This window comes from Mus caroli, chromosome 13 (genome assembly GCF_900094665.2).
Source record: "Mus caroli chromosome 13, CAROLI_EIJ_v1.1, whole genome shotgun sequence".
Classification (NCBI taxonomy): Eukaryota; Metazoa; Chordata; class Mammalia; order Rodentia; family Muridae; genus Mus; species Mus caroli.
Window position 1 is genome coordinate 47,725,690 of NC_034582.1, and position 24,884 is coordinate 47,750,573.

The 24,884-nt window shown below is 46.5% G+C and overlaps 1 protein-coding gene across 3 annotated transcripts in view; it reads right to left on the minus strand.

The window, feature by feature from the left end:
- Positions 1-11,431, minus strand: part of Diras2 (DIRAS family GTPase 2) — a 28,003-nt gene extending 16,572 nt beyond the window's left edge. For 2 of the 3 annotated variants that reach the window (XM_029468655.1, XM_029468656.1), the window contains exon 1: positions 10,559-10,952. The gene's annotated coding sequence lies outside the window, so the exon portion shown is untranslated. Of the gene's footprint in view, positions 1-10,558 lie in introns of all 3 variants that reach the window. The other variant, XM_021181090.2, reaches the window with a different exon arrangement.
- Between the last annotated feature and the right edge of the window lie 13,453 nt (positions 11,432-24,884).

Here is a 24,884-nt window from a genome sequence, read left to right on the forward strand (position 1 = left end):
TACATACCACACACACGCACACCACACACACACATACACAACAAATATACACCACACACACACTATGCACACCACACACACATACACCACACACATATACACACACATATAAACACCACAGACACACACACACACACACATTATGCATACCACACACATACACTACACATATACACCACACACACATACACCACAAATACACACACATACACACACCACAGATACACACACACACTATGCATACCACACACACCCATTTTCTACCATTGTGCTCCTAGCTTACTTCTTCCCAGCCACACAAGCTTCCACTGCTCCCTTGATACACCAAGCATGCTCCTGCCTCAGGACTCTCCTACTGGCTGTTCCCTCTACTCAGACTGCTCTTTCTCTAGACTTCCATGGAGCTCACATCCTGGTCGGTTACAGGATTGTACTCATGGATCAGCTTTCTCAGTGAGGATGTCTCTGGTCCAGCTGCCTTATTTTACAGCCCAGTCTTACCCCTGATGGCCTGTGGCCTCCTCTTTCTCATCTCTAGAGCACACACGCCTTCCTGGCCTCCTGCACAGTTCCCCTGTTTTGAAGTTTGATTGCACCTCTGCTTTATAAAAGCTATTCATGGGCTTTTTATCTGCTCTATTCATTGCTACTGCTGGGCCCCCGAGGGGTGAGAATTGCCATCCCACAGACAGTGTGTACAAACAGTCTGTTTGGGGCATGAAAGGATCTACACTCTGTTTCTAAAGAACAAGCTGAGAAGGGTGGGTTAATCAGCTGGCCGTGGGCAACAATCCCTGGGCACAGAACTCTGCCCTAGTCCCCATGGCCCCTGCCCTGGCACCTTCCATGAATCTGTGGTAGTGGCAGGTGTTTTAGTGAACTGGATGCCCCACCCCAGGCCCTTTAATACCTCTTTTTAAAAATTTATTTGTATGTCTGAGCACATAAGTAATGGTACCTTTGGAGGCCAGAAGGGAATGTTAGAGTCCCCTAGAACTGGAGTTATGGGCAGTTGTGAATTGCTCGTGTCAGTGCTGGGAAACACCCTGGGGTCGTCTGTAAGAACAGTGCATGCTTTTAATTGCAGAGCCATCTCTCCAGCCCCATGAGTGAGTCCTGGGTGATCCCTAAGCTACAATAGCAGGGGACCATGTCATTACCACCATAGCAAGACAATGGAGCTAGTCCCCTGGCCCACGCATGGCTCTCTGTTGAAAGATCACTGTCTAATCTTGTTCAAGGCCACATGTTTTGCACAGGAAGGTAGTGGGAGCCTTTTTGATGCTATAGGGAGAACACTGTCAGCAAGAGAAGGCCCAACCAACATCTCAGGAGTAGACAAAGACATCTCGTGGGGAGATCCTGACCACTCCGCAGAGGGACAAAGAAGGTCTGAAGCAAGGGAGGTGCAGAGTGAAGACAGAAAACAGTGGGGGCATTAGCAGCAGCTAGTGCTGGGCAGAGGTCAAGAGCAACTAGTGATTGATGGGCAGAGGTGAAGTTAAGTCGTTAAGAGGTAAAGCGGATGCTGTGTAGGTCTGAGGAAACGGAGCCTTAGCCCTGGAATCCACACACATATGCAGTGTGATGGTATTGTGGGAAATTGATCCCTGGGGCTCACAGGCCAGCCAGCCTCACTGAATCAACAGACCCCAGGTTCAGTGGGAGACCCTGTCTCATAGAACAAGGCATATGACTGCTGAGGAATGACACCTGAACTTGACTTCCGACTGTCACATGCATGCCCGCCAGCACAGACACGAACATGCATTCACAACTACTCTCTACTCGCACACACTCAGTAAGAGTCTGAGGGTGTTGTCAGTGGCCACATCACCGGGAAGTGAGACTGTGTATTCCCAGCAGCAGTGACTTGCTGCCTAATGAAGACGGGGTACTTCAGCTCAAGTTCACCTGAGCGTAAATGCACAAGGAGGAGGAGAAAGAAGACACAGGACCAGAAAAACGAGGTCAGCTTTGAATAAGACAAGTCATCTGTGGAGAAGCACTGTCTACCACACAAGATACTAGTTGCAGAATCTCCAGTCATGTAATGTTATACCCAGGCACTGTCCAGACAGCAAATCCAGTAAGACTTGCAATCCAATGGAGGCCTGCAGCCACTCAGCATGGAGCTCTGGGTTCCAAAGCATTGTGTGCATAGTGTGGAGGGCCACTTGTCTATATGCATATATGTATTTAGTATTGTGCAGGGGGGGTATGTGAAAAGAACAAGGCTGCTAGTGTGTGTGCATGTGTGTGTGTGTGTATACGGTTTTGTGCAGAGGTTGTATGTTATAGAAAGAAAAAGTTTGTGTGCATGTGCATGCCTGTATACAGTATGTGTGCAGAGTGTTATATAATGGAAGGGGGACAGAGAGGGGGGAGAGACAGACAGACAGACAGACAGACAGACACAGACAGACAGACAGACAGACAAAGAGGGTACAGGCACACACAACAACCTCAAAAGTCAGTCTTGATCTCCCTCCTTTATTTGAGCCATGTCTCTTTGCTATTAACCACTACCCTAGCTGGCCTGTGAGCTTCTGAGAATTTTTCTACTCTCCCATCTTCTCGTAGGAACATTTGGTATTACAGGCATGTGGCACCATCTTGCTTTTCAGTGGGTTTGGGGATTTGAACTCAGGTCCTCATGTTTGCATGAGAGCTTCACCCTCAGATCCAGTTTACCAGCCCCAGGCCCATACTTTCTTTCAGTTTCTACAGTTCCTAGGTTCCCTTTGCCAGTCTCGGTCAGGGCTATGGAGCAAGCTGCCTTTGCCCTAAAGCTTGACTTACGTTTCCATTTAGGAGTCTCAGGAATGGCTAGAACTGCTTCTAAAAGATGAGAATTTCAGGACAGAAGAGTCTCTGAATGTCACTGTTGAAATCTCCCCAAACATTACCAATGCAAAAACAATGCTACCACCTGTCAGGAAATGCAAGCCACATAAGACAGAAAAACTCCAATATCTTCTGGTCTATGCTCATAACAGGCTTACCACTTCACACTAGTTTGATGTGAGTTCTGACTTGGTTGCCAAGGGCACTCTCTTTCCAGTGTATAATTGGGGAGGAAAAGAAACATTTAGCATGCAGGTTGATAGCCTTGGGCAGACATTAAGGTCTATTGCTGTGGCGAGGTAACAATGCAGTGGTCTATGGTAGAGAGAGATCAACCTTGGGGGTGGGAAGTTAGAGAGAAAAATCTGAACACAGTGTCCAGGCAGTCTGTCCGGGGCTGGCCTACTGAGAGAGACAGTTTGCTCTTTGTCAGCTGCACAGAAATCTGCTTTGGGGAGTCTCTTACTCAGATAAGACCCTTTTTGCAAAAAATAACTCATTTTTTAAACCTATGTGTAGAGGAAAAATCTCTTATGCATCGAACTTCTAGGTTAGAGGACTTAGTCCAGTGGCTCTCCATCTTTGTAATACTATAAACCTTTAATAACAGCTCCCCATGTTGTAGTGAGCCCCAACCATAAAACTATTTCATTGATACTTCGTAATTGAAATCTTGCTACTCTTGTAAACTGTAATATAAAATTGCTTTTGGAGACAGAGGGTTACCAAAGGCATCACAGATATTGAGAACCACTGACGGAATCCATCTTAGCCTCACTACATTTGGACTTTCCACTCCAAAGTCACCACCAGTTTCCCTCCACCTCACATGTTCCTTAGGATGCAAATGCTGACTTCTCGAGCTTGCCTGATATAGAATGGTATTGGATTCTCTGTTCTGTGTGATGGGTGACCAGCTTTCCTTCTGATCTGTGAACTCTGACCAGAGACAGCAAGCATATTTTCGCCTGTTCGAAGCAGCTGGAGTTTGTATCTCTGGACCCCATATGATCTCACCTTCTGCTCAGACATCTCCTGGCATGAATGGATGATACTGCATTATCTTTTGTGTCTTGAAGTGGGTCTTTGGGAGTTCAAAGCCAACCTGGTATACACAATGAGTTTCTCTCAAACGACTCATGGCTGATGGGAGTCAACAACAGCCAGATCTGAACCATACCTGCTGAATCAGTGGCTTGGAGTTTGTCTGTCTGTCTATCTGTCTGTCCCTCTGTTGTGAAAATCAAACCCAGAGCCTCTTGCAGGTGAGGTAAGGACTCTATTGCCAAACTATATTTCGGCTCCAAGTCTCAGAACTAAGGGCCCAGCAAGGGATTCTGATGAGTCTAAGCTACAAACTCCACCCAATTAAAAACTCAGGCTCACCTGAAACAGGTCACAAAGAGCTATTCTTTGATGTTGCTGTTAGCATTTATGCAGAAATGCAGAATTTGTATGACTCTGACTTAAATCTTTTTTAGTATCTCAGTTTAGAAAAATCCTCCCTACTCTGGGATTATTATGAATTCTCCCTCATATTTACATTTGCATTATGTTTAGATATTTGTTCCAAAACCCTGATTCATTTTCTCCTCCCTAAAAATTGCTGAAATTTGCCACACACGTATTTGGAGGGATTCAGACCAACATTCAAAGAACGGAATAGCCTTCCCAGGTGAACCCTCCTGGGGAATCAAAACACAAAACAAAAATCCATGCTTGCTCATCATGATAATATAGGTAACTTAGAAGCTTTTCAAATCTAGGTCACCCAGCCGTATCTGCTCTCCTTTAATTCCACACTTCCTCTTCCCTTGCTAGCACTTCATGCAGGCCTCACTACCTCAGTCATGCAGGATTCCTGTGGAGCGCACACATCCTCCTCCCATTCACTGTCTTTAATTAAATTGGAAGTGCATGCATGTGTGGAGGTGTATGTGTGTTAATATGTGCACAGTTGCACTTGTGAGCACATCACAGCCAAACAGCACTCTCAGAAATGCTATCCATCCCTTTGACACTGGGTCTCCCATTGGCCTATTACATTAGAATGGCTGTTCAGTGAGTCCCAGGTCTCTATCTTCTCAGTACTGGGACTGCAAGCCCATGCAACCACACTGCATTTTTTTTTTTACTTGCATCCTGAAACTCAAACACAGACCCCAGTGCCTGTGATGCAAGCACCTTCCTGACCAAGCTATCTCCCTAGCTCATCCTTTTAAAATTGTAATGAAATTTATATAAAAAGTACCAGTTCTAAACATGCAGACATCTATTAAGGATGTAGCATGCTGTGTGCTGATACTTGTATGTGTCCTGTAAATCACGCTAAGCATGTTTCTCCCCTCAGACATTGGCTTAGGGTAAGAACTCTACTGGATAATTCTCCTTACTTTTTGAAACACACCGTTAGTTGTTATCATCTGAGGTTGTTGAGCCACGGCACACCGGAGCACCTTGCTCCTATCAATAAACAAGTATCCGCTGGTCACCTCCTCCCCACCTTCCCTTCTGCTCTCTGTATCTAATGACCACCATTGAAGTCCAAAGTGGTCCTATGAGAGAGGGGCAAAGGTCAAGACAATGAAGCCAGATGCTTGGCCAAGCCACTGAGCAGCAGGGGTACGTTATAGCTACTGCTCTTTAACTCTTGGGCACCATTTCACTAGTGAGGAGACAAGAAGGTAGCTTACTGATCTCAGGTGAATGCATATAGGACAGTCCAGGCTAGGTTGTCACGTGGGGAAAGTGATTCTATGCTTTTGGAGGTCCAACCTTGAGCTGGACTGTTCTCAAGGGTTGGATTTGAATACTATAGAGAGCTGAGTGGATTCTACCTAGCTTTGCCCTGAATGCAGAGGCATGGGCTCTGACCCTGAACTCAAATGCTTCAAAGCTGTTACAATAAGAAATCAGCTGGAGGCCCTGAGTTCAGTCCCAGCATCAAACACACATACAAATACCTGGAAACCTAAGGATAACAGGCAAGAATCCCCAAAGGATTCTTAGAGTTTTAATGCATGTCTGAACCCTACTCCTCTGGAGACATTAAAGAAAGAAGTGTGGTATGTGCTTTTATGAGTGTGTGTGTGTGTGTGTGTGTGTGTGTGTGTGTGCGCGCATGTGTGCATAAGCATGCAGATATTTTGAATGTGTGTTTGTTCGTGTGTGTGTGTGTACATGGATGTGGGTGTGTAGATATTTTGAATGTGTGAGTGTCTGGTTGTGTGTATGTGTCTGTGTACATGGGTGTGAGTGTGTGTTAGTGTAAGACTTCTGGTATGTGGATGTCTGTGTGGAAGTGTATGGATATGTAGGTGTGCCAGTGTGTAAAAATGTGGACTTGTAGGTACCCAGATGTGTGGGCATATGGATGTGCCCTGGTGGAAAGTTCCCCAATGTCCCCATTTTCTAAGAAAAATAGTCCCTTTCCAGACATTAACTAGCCTTGAGAATTTTTTTGCCTGAAATCCTTTGACACAAAACGCCGTTCTCTTTCAAAGTCCGCCATGATGAATTCTGAGCCAGAGAACCCAATGGCATCAGGAGGTGCCTCTCCAGCCCTGACTGGCCTGCAGAACCACCCTGACACCCTTTCTTCCTCCCTTTCAAGTCACTCACGACTTGGCTTCAAGTTACAAGCAGGTTGCATTAGTGAAGTGTGGAGAGTTACATTTCACACAAACCTTGTCTGGTGGCATAAAAATAAGCAGCTTTAAACACTGATAATATTCAGACTGGTGACAGCACGCAAAGGTCAGAGACAGAAGGATGTCTAGCCACATAGCATGCCACTGCTTGCCCAGTGGTCACGAGCTTACCGATGAGTTTGCTGGTACTTTCTCAGTAAAGGAACTTAAATGTGAAACTTGACTTAAGCAAATCCAGGCCCTTACCTTGGACAGAAATTGGTGCTTATTCTGCAACAGCAGACTCTCCAGGAAGACTGGATGCAGACAGCTAATTCTCATAGAATCAGAGTAATTATTTGAGCTAGTCCTCTTTATTTACTGGCAAAGAAGTAAATAAGAGAGCTGGGTAGACAGCTCAGTCAGTACAGGGCTGTTGTGTAAACAGGACCTGAATTTGATGCCCAGTGTCATAGAAAGCCAGAACGTGGTGCAAATTTGTAAGCCCAGGGCTGAAGAAGTAGAGACAGGTGGAGTCTTGGGGTTTGACGGTAGCTAATCTAGTCAGTCAGTGAGCTCCAGGCTCAGCAAGAGACTCTGTGTCAATAAATAAGAACTCCTGACATGATCCTCTAGCCTCTGCATACATGTATGCATATATACACACAGGCACATACACACTTGGCCCATGCACACACAGAGAGAGAAGTGAAGAGGCTCAGATTTCTGCAAAGAAAGAAGAGCCAGGTCTCACATCAATGAGACTCATTTGTTTATTTGTAATGGCCTTAAATTGGCCATGGTCCCTGACATTTAAACTTTATTATTATTATTTTATATTTTGTTACATTTTATTTATTTTGTATGCGTGGGGGGATGTGTGAAGGTGAATGTTTAGAGGTCAGAAGAGAGGATGCAAGAACTGGTTCTCTTTTTCCACCATGCAAATCTCAGGGTTGACCTTGAGTCAATAGGCTTGGTACTGGTAACCCATATCCACTAAGCCATTTTGTGGGCCCCTTTCAGCTTTTAACATCCACTGGCCACACGGACTACCTGATCTGTATTGAAATGTCTTGTGAGTCTAAGACCTAGAATGGGGAAAGAAAAAGAGAGAAAAAAAAGAGTATTGGTGTTTTATACTGACTATACCTTTAAGTGGTGGGTTTTAATATATGAAGTGTTAAATATGGAAATACTAAAATTGATTTCCCCGCTCCTCTTTCTCTTCTGAGGTGACTAATTGCCCAATCTGAATTATGCATGGAGCACTCCTGTCATGTGTCAAGTGGACAGCACTGGTTTACAGGACAGCACTTGCTGCCCCAGGGCGAGGACTGTACAAAATCTCTCTCCAGAGCTTCATCAGAAGCAACAGCGAGGAAGAGAGAGGGGACATCTGCTCCCATCCCTTCAAAAAACGTCTCACCGGGTCAAGGAAGAGAACTTGCCTGCCAGGTAATCAAAAACTAAAGCATTATTTGGAAGCGAACAGATGATATTATGTTCTTGCCTGCTGTGTGAAGGCATTTGTAAACTTAACTTTTAAAAGGCCACCAGGGCTGAAGAGACTGGCTCGGTCAGTATAGCGCTTACTATGGAAGAAAGAAAACCTGAGTTCATGTCCGTGGCATCCATATAAAAGAGCCAGGCATAGCAGCTCATGTCTGCTACTGAGGCAACAGAGTCAGGAGGGTCCCTGGGACTCATCGGCCAATGACCTAATCAAACGCCTGAGCTCCAGGTTAAGTAAGAATGCCAGCAAAAGAAGACCCTTGGCAATGATTCTGGTCACCATTCTAACTAATGCACATGTGTGTGCACATGTGTGCAGATGTACACAAGCATGTGCACATGTATCCAGATGCACCCATGGGTACCTGCATGTACACACACACACAGAGGGGGGGTGAATATCAGCAATTTTGACAACATGGAAGCCATCATCTTCACTTTTGATAGATCAGCTGTTTCCTGGAAAAATCATTACCCAAATCAATTAATGTCATAGCAATCAGTTTAGCCCTGAAAAGGACACCTGTCCATGGCCAATGTGCTCTCTCCAGAGGCACAGATGATCAATAGGCAGGTTGGAGCTGGCTTGCAAAAGAGAATGGGATACTGGTTAGCTTCGTGGAGAACGAAGTGCTGGCTGAGTACTTTCAGCACACCGGAGGCAACCAAATTCTCTCACTGTCAAACAGAAACTCCCTGGTACAAGAGCATGGTGCGTTCATCTTGGACACAGGATGCCTTTTATCTAAAGCCACTAACTGAATTCAACATGTCAACCATCCCTTGGTTGGACTACAATATATTTTTGACTACAAGAAGGTATATTTCTTTCTTGATAAAAAGAGCCCCATTATTTTTTCAGAGGTTTTGTCCGTCCCCATCGGAAGCCCATCATTTGTTGCTAGAATAAGTTGTTTCTAGGGAAGTATAGAATGGTGTGTGCCGTAGAAAACGGGACACATATGGGAAGCCGGTAGCAAGGTCCCCGCCTGCCCTTCTCAGGCTGAAATAGTTCTGTTGACAAGGCTGGTTGCTAGCCAGCTGCTGGAGTCCCCTCCCTGCCTAGCTTGCCTTTCAAACTGTGAGTCTGAAGCCTCCAGAGCATCCTGCTAAAGCACTCATGAAAAAGCTTCTGGGGGTTCCTGTATAAGCCCTGCACATGGGTCCCCAACACAAGAAAACTGAACAGGATTCGGAGCCTGGCTACAGTCTGTGTTAGCCCTGCCTCTCCCCACTCCTTGCCTGGGTTCTCCAGGGACAGTCACCTGCACTAAATGTAAAATCTTCAGTCAAATGGACCTCCTACCTGTACCATATTCTGTTTCTCTGATAAATTTGGGATGGGGGTGTGGGGGTGTTGTGTCTTCTTGTGCCCAGGCTCAGGGCCCTCTCCAGTATGAAGGGCACAGCTAAAACCGAATAGTTTGCAATTTTAGGCAACAACAATTTCTTTTTTTAAAGTATGATTCCCATACAAATTTGTTAAATTTATTCTAATTTTATTCTCTTTTCTCTACCACCCACTCCACCTCCTCGAACCCAAATGCCAGTGGGAAAGAACACATCTAGACTGATCTGAGATCTAAAATACTTCAGCTTTTTTGCTGTTACTTAGAAAATAGTCCTTTAAAATAATATTTTATGGGTTTTTTTTTTCTTTTAAGCAAATCACAAAACTTCTGCTAGTATAAACTAGTATGCACGGGGGCCCGATTAAAAGCTAACAAGAACCAAAATGTGAAATAAATTCCTAAACAAGGCTGGCTGGGCACGGATTCCTCCACCCAAGTTATACTGTGTTCCACCTTTGAAGGCACGGAACAACCGAGATGTGGGGTGTCCAGTTCCAAAGATTCCCCCAACCCCAAAGAATATGAACTGGGACATGGAATCGCAAAGCAGGGTGGGGAAGTCCAACCCCCTTGGGCAGCCAGCTGTCATTGTCCTTTGATGGAGACCCACGTTCTTCTGCCTGGACTAGATGCGGAGGCTTGTCTGAGCTCCCACCGGGAGAAGAAGGGGAGTCCCGTGGATATCCCAAGCGTGGTCTTTAAAATAGGAAATGAGACATTGGGGCTGGTCCCTTTCCAGAGCGTTAAGTCTAGAGGTTGGGGTCCAAACATCAGGAATCCCCTAGCCATTTCTTCTTGGCTCTGAATGTTTCTTTCTCTCGCTATACCTCTTTAGGAGACTTTTCCTAAATCAATGGAATCTTCCGCATTCATTAGAATACCTGCAGTCAAAGAATTTCCCCAACCGCAACTCCTGTTGTTAGGACGGGATCCCTAATCTTGGGTAAGACCCTGAGGTTTTGCCCCTTCAAAGCAATGTTAGGTGTTCAGTCTAACATTCTCCCAACTGAGCTAAGGCTTCGACCTCGCCCTCCCCTCCTGGAAGGATGCAGTTATGATAAGGCTGGCTGGTCCCCCTCTCCCAGTCCTGGGATGCATACTGATCTTCAGCCCCAGAGAGTAATCCTGCTCCTCTGGCTCCCAGGACTTGGCAAAAGCGCCGGGCACCCTCGAACTGCATCCAGCTCCAGCCGAGAGCCGTGGTGGCTTGCTTACCTGGGGAGAGCCGGCTCAGAGCCGCAGGTCTCCAGGCACAGCTCCGGGACCTGCTGTGCGCTGCGCGATGCGGTGGCTGCTGAGGCGGAGCGCGCGCTGCTCCCGCCTGATGACGCTGTCAGCTGCCCTGCGCCCCGCACCGCCCTGTGCACTGCACCCCCAGTGCAATGTCCAGAGCCCTGCACCTCCAGTGCAACGCCCAATGCAACGTCCTGCCCCTGTCCTGCCCCCTCTCTGCCTTATGCACCCGCCGGAGCTCTCTGCACAGCCTCGCAACCTCCAGCACCGCTCCCTGCACCGCCCGCACGCGCGCCTGGCCCTGTGCAGTCCTCCCACGCGGTGCTCTCTGGCTCTAGCCTCCCGGCCTCCGGCTCCACCCTCCCCAAGCTTCTGCAAGCACAGTGGTTGCTGGTTGCGGTGGCCACTGAGGCTCCAATGGCGCCTGCTTTTCACCGGGAGCCTTTAGCCGCCCTCTACCGAAAGCTTCTGGAATAGATGACAAGAGACTAGAATTTTCTGAAAATTAAATGAATCAAAAATCATTCCGTTGAAAGGACAGTGGATTCTTGTGTTTAAAACTATGCTCCTACCCTAGTGAACTTAATCACTACCTTACCACACAATAAGACTTGGTCACTGGGCAAGGTCTTGGTTTCTGTTCCTGCAGCTGTGACAAAAACAAGCTAAGGAAAACTGGGTTTGCTCTGGCTCATAGTTCATAGTAAAAAAGCAAAGCAGGAAAAAAAAAATCTTGAAATGGCTGATCACATCGCATTGGTAATCAGAACTTAGACGACTGTGGAAGCACGCTGCTACCCAGATCAATGTATATAGTCCAGGATCCCGTACCCAGGAATGGTCTAGCCCACAGTCAAGACTGGCCTTTGCACAACACTTAAGTAATCAAGATAATCTCTCTTCCCACAAGCCGGAGGCCGGTCTCCAGGTGACTCTAGATTCTGTCAAGTCGACAATAGTAGTCACATGTGCTAAATCACAAGACAGCCTGTCACTTAGAGGTGCCAAGAAATTCCCTGCCTGAAAGCCAACCATACTACAAGAATTAAAGCGTTTTAACAGGACGGGGCTCTGACAGCACCTCTGTGGGTAAGCTTGGGGGACCACCACCTTGCTGCTCAGCAGCTTTTCATGACCATTTCAAAGAATTGAGAGAGAGAGAGAAAGAGAGAGAGAGAGAGAGAGAATACGCTGTACTGACGTTTTGTAAGCGCTGGACGGGAACATCCACCTATATCACACGTGCACTCTGTGGCTGGAGGAAACTCTTTTTTTTTTTTTCTTTTTTTATCCTGACTTTGTCCTTTGGTGATGTGGTAAAAGAATTACAAAATGGGGTCTGTATCTTCTAAATTAAGCTTAGCTTACAGATTATAGAGAGTCACTTTTCTGTTTGGGTAAGTTCTGGAGTCCTGTAATTTCAGAGGATATAATCCTTTGAAGTTGGTTTGCAAAGCAAATCTCTGCTCTGCTATTCACAAAAAACATGTTTGTTTGTTTGTTTGTTTGTTTGTTTGTTTGTTTTTAAATCTTACCTAAGATATGCTTTCACCATTTACAGTTAAGATAACATCTTTGTTCCTTAGTTCAGCTTGACTCTGGCCTTAGTGCTATGGCTACTAAAAGAAGGGAGTAGACCATTTTTAACAAGGCCATTTGAGAGTGGCCTTCACAAAAATAGCCCTACTTTGAGTATGCCTGTGAGCAGGAAGTCCACATGTCCACAGTCTCTCCATTATGAAGGTCTGTGTGTGACTGTGGAGATGACTCAGTTGCTACAGGACTTGGGGAGCACACACAAGAATCCGAGCTTGATCCCACGCATGCAAAAAAAAAAAAAAATTAACATTTTGACGTCCTTGTAATCCCAGACTTGTAGAGCCAGAGACAGTATTAGGGGACAGCTCGCTCCATTTTTTTTCTTGCTTTTCCTAGTTAAACATAATGTTAGAACTCAATTTATTTGTATACTGTTCCCTAACTGTGTTTTTCTCTAATCATGTCCTAACATGAAGGCCACCTTGTCTTTTTTTTTTTTAACTTGTTCTTCCTCTATAACCTTGTGATATATTTATTCATCATAAATTGTTTCATGATATGTTCCAAGAATTGACTGACTCTATGCATAAATTTTTCTAAGCCTACTTTAATAAGGGTTCCCCCCTCCTCTAGCCTACCACCCAAGAGAAAAGTTATGAGGACACAGGGGGAGTCAACCTGTTTAGCAAGAGTTCTTGGGGGGTGGGAGAGGTGAGTCCAATCTTTGTTGTCATGGTATCCAACAGTCCAACAGTCCAATAGCAAACACCGAATACGAACCAGCAGCTGTAGTTCAGTTCTCTCAGCAGACACCACACACAAACCAGCAAGGGCAGCTCAGTGCAGAAGAAAGTGCAAGGCTCACCAAGGGGCTAGAGGCCTCTCAAAAAGTTCTTTGGCAATTTTCTATGATATCACCACATCAAGTGGGGCTCAGCAACACAGTGTAAGGCGAACCAATACGTGCTTATCGTTAGCAAAGAGCAGCAAGGCAGAGCAGAGCAAACCAGTGCTCAGGGTCCGACTGTCTGTGGGGTCACATTTATATTCTTTCTGAACATTGTGTGTCTTTTCTCCTATGTCTGCTATAACAAAACATCCTTTCGCCTGTGTCTGCTTCAGGAAAACAGTCTTTCATGTGGCTGCTTTAGTAAAACACCTTTTCATCTGTGTGCCCCCAGCAAAACACCAATTGGCATGACTTTCCAAAGAAACCACAAGTTTCCACTTCCACTGACCATAAAATGTCCCATGCTATGTTCCAATAACTGACTACAAATCCACAGCATGTTCTTGTCCTATGATGACAAAAACAACTGCAATATTCTGCTTTGTAATAACTGGCTCGCTTGCTATTTAAAAAAAAGCTTCCTGTTCTAAGTTTGGACTGGCCATAAAAATAAGTTTTTACCTTGCCACAGTTTGGTGTTAGCTCCTTGTTCTCGACACCATAACAACAGGAGCATCCTCATTCAGCCATCCTGGACAAATTGGTGTGTTCCAGATCAATGAGAGATCTTATGTTTAAAAAAAAAAATGTTTGACACACCTGAGGTACAAAACTATTGGTTGACCTCTGTGACCTCTACATGTGCTTACCTGCTTGTGCGTGCACACACACACACTAAGGAAGGAAGGAAGGAAGGAAGGAAGGAAGGAAGGAAGGAAGGAAGGAAGGAAGGGAGATAGAACTTTGTGATAATGGGAAAACTAAATCAGAAGAGTAAATCTTTATGTTGACAACACTGCTGCTAAGTCTAAAAACTGAGAAAAACACCCAGGCTAACAAGCTAGGTTCCTGCTCACCATGACAACTAAAACACAGGCTAAATGATGAAGTGAAACCTCAGATGTAAGCAAGAAAATGGAAAGACCAAAGAGGGAGACCGAAGGCCAACGCCTGCTCCACTCCGGAAGCTGGAGCAGGGATCTTTCTGCAGATCCTGTGCTCAGCCATATCACCATTACTCTAAGAGTCTGGCATAGGGGCTCCAGATGCCTCCAGCTTAAGAAGGAACAACTAAAATGATTTTCCTAGCCTCTCTGTCACTTGTCATGAGCCCCTCCCCCTAGCAGCTAGTCTAAGATTCCTGTCAGCTGAGAATCAGAAATGCCAGCATTGCTTAGTGAAGAACCTTTGCTGCTAAGGTTGCCAACATAGCAACCATATTCCTGTTCTACAGAGAAGAGCATTACAACCGCAGTGAACCATGTGTCAGGCCCAAACCTGCTTGCCCTTGTATGCAGTCTTCATCTTCCCTCAGATACCTCCAGGGACCTAACAGACAGGAGTACACCTTTGTTAACAGTCGAAGCCTCCGGTTTCCCTGTGATGCTGTGAGATGGGGTTTTACCCTCCAGGAGAGATCCTATCTGGCACCTCAGAGCCCTCCTGGGATCTTATTTGAGTTTTTTTTTAGCAAGCCTTGAGGTGTAGCTTCAGAAGCCACCGAAAACGGCACACGTAGCAACTGCAAAGACATAGCATAGTGGCTCTCTCCGGAGCAGCCCACCCTGCTGCTCTAGGGTGTGCATCATGCCTTCCCGCTAATTCTTGTCCTTACATTTGTTTAAATGCTTAACAGACAGACAGACCTCCTCTTCTACTTCCTGATGGTCTTTCCTGAAATTCTTTCCTGCAGGGAGTTCACCAGGAAGCTGGGGGGGGGGGGTGTGTGTGTGTGGTGGTGGTGGTGGTGGGGGGGGGTGGGGGGGGGGGGGGGGGGGGTGGGGGCCAGGAAGCTGGGGGGGGGGGTGGAGGAGCTGTGGCCAGAGGCAGAAAGTACCAAAGCATTGCCTCACCCCATGCTGCTGGCTCTGTCACCCTGTCACTTCCTCGGATGTTCTCCTAAGGGTCTGTCCCCTTTGCTTCTGGCCCCTTTCCCTTCTCTGTCTATATATTCTGGTTATCAGGGCAGCTGTAAATATCTTAATCCAAAACTCCAGTCCAGCATGCTAAGTTTCAAAACAAAAACAAACAAACAAGCAAACAAACAAAAAAGGGCATATGCAGATGCAGGTCTAAACCATTGTACCACGTCACCCCAACGTTCATTTGAATAACATGGCCCTACCTCGGAACTTCACCCTCAGAATCTGCCTTTAATTGAGACACCCTCACACACACCCCATAATACCCTTCCTTTGAGAGGAGAAGCTTCCAGCAACAGACTTCTTGCAACAGTCACAAGCATCAGAATTACTGGAAAGAGTGGAAAGAGAAGTTCTCTCTCTCTCTCTCTCTCTCTCTCTCTCTCTCTCTCTCTCTCTCTCTCTCCTCTCTTCTCTCCTCTCTCTTCATTAAATGCCATGAATATAGAGTCTGTGACTTAATTAAGTCCAAGATAGGATTTGTGGTAATGGGACTGGTGCTTAGAGCAGGGGGTCTATGGAAGGGATGTTCCACCATGATGCAGAACCAGATAACAGGTAATCGTGGCTTCTCTATGCTGGGGAGGAAGAAACAGTTCCTCTTTCACATGCGCAAAGGAAAAATGGTATAGCCTACCAATACAGTGTTAAGATTTTGAGAAAGCCCCACCCTTCTTCAAAGATTGCTGCAGAGTGTTGGGGTAGATATGAAAATGGTTCTATACCTCCTCCTCCTCTTCATCCTCCTCCTTCTCCTCTTCATCTTCCTCCTCCTCTTCCTCCTCCTCCTCCATTTTGCTCTTACAACTTAGGACTTACCCTTAGCCAATGCTCATGTTTTCAGAAGGCACAGTTTCTCCCCACAACCAAACATGCATGGCTTGAGTTAAGGAGGACTCTGGGCAGGTACAGTCCCCTCCAGACATATGGGCTGAGGAAGGCCTCCTCTGAGGCACCTCTGTACCACTATCGCCCTCTGCTGGCCATCTTTGATTTCTGTATAAACTACTCTGCACCAGTCTGTATGAGGGCTATCAACTGACCCCTAGGTCTATAGCATGCTGGTAACTACCAGCAAGAAGTGATGCTCAACTCTAATGAGAGGGCATAAGCTGCTGAGGAGAGAAGAGCCATGGGCTGCTGAACAGGGACACTTGTGGGTCTCGAGACAATGTAGGTAGGTCTGATGCTGTTCTCCAGAAGTCTGCCCTCTTTTTATAACTTTTTCCTAAGATGGGGTTTTCAGTGCCAGCAGCTTCAGGAACTACGGGAAATTGTTCTAATTATACGTGCAGGGCTTCTGCTGTGGCCAAGTGTTCACCACATGCACAAAGTTCCAGCCCTATACAAATGGGGCATGCTGGTGTGCACCTCTCAACCCAGCACTGGAGTGGTGGAGGCAGGAGGATCAAAAGTTCAAGGTTATTTGGTCACATACTGAGTTTGAAGTCAGCCCATGCTATGTGAGATCCTAGGGGGCACAGTAGCAGGACTGGAAAGAGGGAGGGAGGGAGGGAGGGAGGGAGGGAGAGAGGAAAGTAGGTAGGTAAGTGAGCACATTGTAGCTTCTCTTCAGATACATTGAAACAGACTCTGAGGCCGGCTACAGCATTCATATCCAACAACCCCCAGTATTCCTGATGCACAGCAGAATTTTAAATACATTGAACTAAAGTTCATCTTTTCAGAACTATATCTCGCCACAGATACACGTTATCATATCTCCCTAAAAAAAATACAAACAAACAGAAATGTTGCAAGGTACCATCTTGAGAGAATGTGCTCAGGGCAGAGGCTCTCTCATGCCCTGGCGATGTGTCTGGAAGGAAGAACTCAACAGATTCTCACAGCATCACAGTAGCTGGCAGCTGTCCCCGCAGCCCTCCAATGTTAAGGTTTTACCACATACGAGTTGAGGATTCTGCTTCTCAGAAAACATCACTGCTCTTCCCAATCCTTCCAGATGAGTCCTGGTATGCCTTTGTCCAGAACAACTGTGTCCATCTTCATTCCACTATCCAGGGAGGAGCCAGGCCTTGCAAGCCAAAGCGTGAGCTCTGCTTAGCAGAGAGCTCAGTGCATCAGGGAGAGACACAAAGGCTTCCTCCAGATAGGGAGAAGAAAATGAAGAGGTCCCTTTGAGTTTCATCTTAAGTTCACTGGCTCCACAGTAAGACCTCTCAAACTGGGCTGGCCATCCAGAGCTGGCTCACATTGTGGCAAAGGAGCTACTTCTGCATGTGTGTTTCCTCTGTTCTTGGGATGCCATCTCAGGCAAAGTGCTTCTCTTTGGCAGAGGGCAATGCCCAGGGAAGGGGCAGGCTCAGCTTATTCTGCACAAATGTCCTATGCTGGGGCCAGTGTGCTCAGTTTTGAGTGGCATATGTTGTGTCCGTGACAATTCTCAAGGTTTGTTTGTAGAGGACAGTGGCTATAGCCGAATAATTTCTGGGGTGAGTCTCTTTGCTGAGAATAAAGGGGGCTATCCCTAATTCTGTGTTTTTAATTATCCCCTTGAGCTCAGTCCAACCACACTGGATGCTTTTAGGTCTAATAAGGGTTCTGGATGCCTTATCCTGATCCCCCTTGGATATTATGTGTTCCAGTAAGAAGGAGGCACCACACTGGCACGCTCCTTTCAATCTTTACAGTTTATCTAAGCTCCACAATGCTAAAACTGGCATCTGTTCTCTGTCACCTGGGGAGTTTCTTGTCCCTACCTCATGTGAGGTTATTCAGGTCCACCTGAAGTAAAGATAGAAACATAGTCAGAGACATAGGCGTCTGTGATGGTTAACCTTGATTGGCAAGTGGATGGGTTCAGAGTCACTATGGAAACAAACCTCTGTGTGTATCTGTAGATGAAGTTGGAAAGACCCCACCATGAATGTGGGTAGCATCGAGTCCTGGAGAAAAGGAGAAAGTGAACTCTCCGCCAGCATCCATCTCTTCCTGCTTCCTCACTACAGACCCAATGTGACCAGCTGCCTCACAGGCTTACTATCACACATTCTTCACCATGGTGGACCATACTGGGGAGCTATGAGCCAAAAGGAACCCTTCCTTCAGCTGCTTTCCTCTGGTATTTTGTCATAGTAATAAGACAAGTAACATGTGTGCATGTGCACAGGCGCGCACGCGCGCGCGCGCACGCACACACACACACACACACACACACACACACGCACATGAATATAGCAAGCCTCACCTGACCGCCTTGTGTAAGGATGAGCTGTTTCAAACTGTGATAGTTTGGTCTTCCATCTCTACGACACAATGTTTAACAAGACAACTTAAAAGAAGATGTATTCCACACATGATTTCAGAGGTTTCAGTCCATCCGGGCAACCAAGGCATTGAAGAACATCTCACTTCCTGTTAGACAGGAAGCAGCAAGGGGCAATGCCTGCACCCTCTGGGGCTCACTCCTGCTTTTCTGTTTTATTTCATGTGGGTCTAGGGGATGGTTCTACTCACATTTGGGGGTGGGGTTCCCCATGAACAGCAAAGTGTCTACCAATACAGAGATACTTAAGTCCCTGCTTCAAGGATTCATAGGGACACCCAGAGTTTCTTGTTTTCTAGGTGCTTCTCCGTCCATTCAAGTTGACCGATGACCAGGATTACCCATCCCCACACCCAGGATAAGGTAGTGACTCAGTCGAGTTTTATCTGGACACAGTATTGTGGATTCAGTTGGGAGAGGTCACACAGATGTTGGGTGGGCCTTCGCTTTGGAACCAGAGTGTTGCTCCAGACACCTGCCCTCAACTCACAAAGAGGAAGTGGTGAGACAGATGTTATTTTCACACACAAATTCAAATACAAGCAAGGACGAACCCTTCTTGGAGAGGCAAACCAGGCCAGCTAGGAAGAGAACAGGGACAACGGAGCATGTGCAGCAGCACTCAGGAACTATAGTTCCAGGAAGGTATCCACGCATTACAAAAACGGCTCAGACAAGAGTAAGCCTTGTGATTAAATTACAGGATCAGGAGAGGAGATGGCAGAATTCTGAGGTTCTTTCGTCATGTCAATAGTCAGGAAGCCTTGCTCAACAGCCACAACTCATGAAACTGAGAAGGCTAGTGAGGTAGCTCAACTTGTAAGGACGCTTGTTGTTCTTGCAGAGGCTCAGCGTTCAGTTCCCAGCGTCCATGTCGGGCAGCTTGCAGCTCCCAGTAATTCCAACTGGGGCTGGGTATCTTTCGCCCTCTTCTGGTCTCTGTGAGCACTGCACTCCTGTGCTCACACTGCACTCTCCCTCACACATACACATAATTAAATATAAAGCTAATTTTTAAAGAGACAGAAATTAAGGCTTATGTCCTTTTTCTAAATAAACCAGTCAAGTAGCCAAAGGAAAGATTCAAATTTTTCAAGAAGAAATCAGATACAAACAAGGAGCCAGAAGCGCTCAATGCACACAGATCAAAGGGCATTAAAAATAAACTTGCAGACAAAAACCTAACCAGTGGGACTGTACCATGCTTGTGATGTCAATAGACAGAAACATAGCTAATGAAAAAGAAAGATAAGTAACACTTTCCCATTGAAAATGGCTTGAATCACCCATGTTGCCGAGCGAAGGACTAAGGGTAAAGAGAAAGCAGAGAGCCAGGAAACACAGTGCACACACAGGCATCAGAGAACAAGATGCACCCCATGAAGCAGAGCCATGGAGCCATGAAGCAGTGATCCAAGGCAAGCTTGGAGTCAGGCAGACAACAGTCTCCTTCGGGTATACACCTTGTGGTATAGAGATGCAAGCTTCTAGTCTGGGAATCACACATGGGTGGGTGGAGGGAGCCTGGCAGAACAGAGGGAACCCAGAAGGTAGGCGCAAAGGGCTTTTGGAAGATGCTGAGGTGCCTTTACTAAGACCCACATCTCCCTGAAGATGCTCCTGCCCACAGTTCTGCCTCAGGCTTCTGGCAGCTCTGCAGCCATCTGTCAGTCAGAACAGTACCCAGGGAGAAACCACTGATTTCAGACCTCTGAGTCTTCCCCAGCCCGGCCATGTGGAAAACCACTATGGCCCAGCCTGGGCATGTAGGGGACCATTGTGCCTCAGCATCAGAGGCATGGAGCTGTACACGTAAGTCTTCCAGCCAGGCCAGCTTCGGCCATTTGTAGAGCTGATAAGCTTGTGAACTTTGTATGAGAACTAATCCCAAGATATCTCCAGGCCAATGAAAGAAGCAGATCCCTTGTGATGGTACCCTAGGGTAGCAAAGGCTGAGGGGGATGGGGGAGGCAGAGGATAATGAGTCTAAGGCTACTCCTAGCTATACCTTTACCACTTTACCAGAGAATGGTGATGCATGATTGTAATGCCGACAGTCAGGAGGTGGAGACAGGAGGATCAGGAGTCCAAGGGCATCCTTAACAGTCTAGTGCATTCAAGGCCTGCCTGGCTGTAAGAAACATGGTCTCCAACAAACAAACAAACAAAAGAGTAGACAGAGCCAAGATAATCTTTAGAGGACTTCCAAGAAGAGCCACGGTCCTGAGTGACAAGACCAGGGAAGCATAAAGAGGACAGGGTAGCGAGGCTCCAAGCTATCCACCCTGCAAGCTATCTCCTCACAGCCATTGAAGCAACAGTTGCACCCAAGTAGCACTCAGCAGAAAGGCAGAAAGGTATCCAGAAACACCTACAGCAGATGCGCAGGACCTGGGCACAGAGGAGGCCTGAGGCAGTCACTCTCCAATCTGACTGGGTAGCTTCAGCTCAGCGTTGAAGCCCTGGTTATGAGATAACATGCCGAATGTTCTGTGTAGGGTAGATGCTTGGCAAAGGCTATGTTGTGATTAATCCTTTAGGAAAGCAGGCTAGCCAGAATCTACAACTTCATCTCTGAGCCTTTAACACTGAGCATACAGGCTCTGGGACTTTGAGAGCCTAGCAATTCAGCTCATCTCTGCTTACTTAGGACCAGAGAAGAGAAATGGCCACTGACTTGCCACATTGAGAGTCAGGTGTTTAAGGACCCAGTGGCAGAGAACACAATTATGGGAGAAAATATATGAATACAATATACACATATGCACATCTATACACATACACATGCATACAAACAGGCACGCGCACATTCACAGATGCATATACATAGACAAATGAAGATATATATGTGTATATATATATATCCAGACATGTGTGCATACACATATAGATACACACACACATACATGCACAGACATGCACATTCACACACATCCATCTGTGTATATGTATGTACACATAAACACCTGCATGTACACATGCACACAGATACATGCATACATATCCATGCATGCACACATTCATACACATACATGAGCAGACACATACCTTCACACCCATCCTTGCACACATCCATCTGTGCACATGTACACATAAACACTTGCATGTACACATGTACACATGCACACAGACACATGCATACATATCCATGCATGCACACATTTATATACACACACATGTGCAAATACACTCACACTCAACGATGCAAGGCCACAGAATTGCTGCTTTGCCGTGGGCACACTGGATTGCCTTTGCCTTGTGAATTATTAATGGCCCATGAAATACCCACTGACTTCATGATCTGTCAACGGAAAATACACTCAGCAATTGTGGGCCTCCAGGATCCAGCAGTGTGGCTGTGGCTCTTTCCATGGAGGAGCTCAGATAAATGCAAGTGTAATCTCCTGTATCCTAACAAAGGTGTCTGGGTGGGAGAAGCGAGGATGGTTAATCTATGTGACTGCTCTAAGATCAAAGATCTGAGCCAAGGAATGCCAGATGCAAATTGGGCAGTCCAGAACACTGCTCTGACCGTCCATGGTCAGTGGGGCTGGGTTGTCCTGGTACCAATGTCTCAGGTGCCAGATGCTGGCTCCCCTTGGCTAGCTTGTGTGGTTAGCCACAACCTGCCTAGCATGTCCCCTTCCAGCCAGGCCTCATCCTCTGCTTCTCTGTGCCAGAATTACCAGTGGCTTTCCACATGGAATGTGCCTTTAACCAACTTGGGGACAGCCCATGTTAAATCCTTTTTTAAAAAAAAAAAAAAAAAAAAAACTTTGCTTCAAGTAACAGAAAGAAAAATATTTAAAAGCTGACTAGCATTCAAACTCTGCATTAGTGGAAACAACTAGGCTCACAGCTCACAGAACAAGACAGCCATCTGCCTGGCTTCAGTGACAGAGGCCTGAAGCTGAGCTGCAGCTGCTTCCGTGGCTGAAGCTTTATTTACACCAGGGCATCTCTGTTTGGGAGGAGGCTTTGGTTGGCTTAGCTCTTCTAAACTGTGTGCAAAAAGCCCATCTTGTAATGACGCTTCTGGCCAGAGATCAGACAAGAGAGGCAGAGAGCCTGCCCTCTCCTGCCTCTAGCACCCTGATGGCATAGATATCTGTGCCTGGAGCCTGTCCTCTTTCTTCTTCCCAACACCCTGCCTCTTGCATCCTACTCTAGTCTTGGGCGTCCATACAGCTAATAAGCCCCCCTACCTGCCCCCCCTTGAGGAGAGCTCCTGGTAATTACGGCAGCTTTAGCCAACCCCTCCTGGCAGTAGCAGAGAGGAATGGAGAGAAATGTTGAAACTTGCCCCATCTTCTGCTTTGCTTGGTCATTGTTCTAACATGCTTAGAAGCTTGATGGAATGTCATGACACCTCCCCATGCAGAAGGTTGTCCAATGATGTCTCCCTGTACTAATATGAGCACCAGGAACAGAGAGAAGTAACTTGCCCCAAAGCCAACCAGCTTGTAAATGTGGGGCTTAACCACTGCATGAAAATAATCCTCGGGGCACATTTGAGCTTACGTTAGCACCGCTGGTATTCAAAGCAATTTCCCCCTGTCTCCTCTGCCACCCAACACCTTCAAGACACAGAGGATGTTTGTAGGCTAGAAGCAGAGTTGTGGGTGTTATAGGAGTTTCATGAGATTGGCAGGAGGCTCAAGAGTCTTCAAGACTCTAGAGAAGAGGGTTGGCCTGACCCCTCCCAGGAGCCCCTTTCCCCCAAGTGTGGGCTTTAAAGATACCCACGAAGGATAGGGATTATTTGCCTGAGTGAAGCCCATGCTATTCTGATCCGTTTATCTGTCCCACTCCTTGCCATCTAAAATGTCACATCTTCTACAACCACAAACCACAAAACCACACTGCCCAGGATGAAGGCGCTTGGCCACAGCCCCCTGTCCCCTGTCTCTGCAGCCTGGGCTGGGCAGTGAAGTGAGCAGTGAGGAGATAGGAGCATTTTCACTTCAGAAAATGGAAGTGTCCGTGGGTATGAAAAGCCCCGTGTCAGCAGGTCAAGCACTGACAGAGAGGGAGGTGGAAGATCCCCCTCCTCTACAGCATTAGCTCAGTGGGCACACAGCTGGATGCCAGGACTAGGCAGAAGTTATCACCTAAGGAGGCCTGCAGAAGACTCCCCTCCCACGGGTTCCCTAGCCTCACTTTAAGTTATGGTGAGCTGGGAGTGTAGCACAGTTGGCAGAATGCTTGCCTGCTATGCGCAGGGGCCTAGGTTCGATTTCCAGCAACACCAAAACCAGGTAGGGCAGGGCATGCCTGCCATCCCAGCATGGAAGAGCATCAGGAGGGTGAGAAATGCAGGGCCATCCTCTGCTGGCTGTGGAGTTCACGGCCAGCCTAGAATCTGTGAGATCCTATAAGAGGAATGGAAGAAGGAAGGGAAGAAAGAAAAAAGAGTGGGAGGGAGGGGGAGAGAAAGGGAGGGAGGGAAGGAGGGAGGGAGGAAAGAGGAAAGAGGAAAAAGAGGAAAGAAAGAAAAGTAGCAGGGGTGGGGAAGATGCTGAACATGGTAAATTCTTTTGCTAAGAAAAGACTGGAGTGTCGGGTATGGAGACGCTGGGACCTCCGATGGGAGAATGTGGACACTGCCTGCTTGCCTGTGCACCGTGCTCCTGAGCAGAAGGTTTTGTTTTGACTCGGTGCTGAAAACAGGTGAACCTGGCATCTGAAAGACCAAGGTTTTCCATCACAAACCATACCTGCTGTTATTTTAACCGACATAAAAGTTATTGATACATTTTAATATTTTCACATTAAAACTGAGCCATCCTCATAGGCAAAGGGAGACACCAAAAATAAAAGTTAGAAGTCACCTGTGGTATGTTACTGTTTCCTTATCTTCTTAGAGGGGTAATGGACAAACTAAAATTGGACGTAGCTGGAGGCTGACATTGTGCTATCTTGGCATGCATGTTTGTTAGAGATGATTTATGCAGTTTCATCATTAATATGTTACTTCACATGTGGACCACGCATGTGTGTGTGTGTGTGTGTGTGTGTGTGTACTTAATACCTACAGTCCAGTTACCATACATTATTTTTAACTGTCATCATCCTAATGTCTCACAGACTGGAATTGCTGGCCTGTCACTGTCACTTTGTTAAAGAAATTTCCAAACACATGAATGTTCCATTCTATCACATCTGTACACACATATACCTGCACATACAAGTGTGTACACATACATGCACATAAATGTATGTGTACTAATATACACATGCACACACACACACACACCTCATGGCTTTTCATTAGAAATAATGATAGAAAAAACATTTTGTTGTCCCCTTATGATGGCATTAAACATTACCACTAGGTCACATGGCCTGTGTAATAATGGAAGATGCCTTTCTAACCAGCAAATTATTTCCTCCAGTTACACAGCGACATTGAGACCCTGGCAATTCATCTCCATGGATTATTTTATTAACTGGGCCAACTTCTTTTTCTTGGCTACAGGTCACTAAACAAAGTCCTGCCCTCTTCTCAGGGACCAAGCCATAGACTTGTAAAGCATCAGTCATGTAGACAGAACAGCATGTTTTGAAGAATCTGGCTCAGTGGTTGCTCTAGAATAAGTCAGTACAGACACT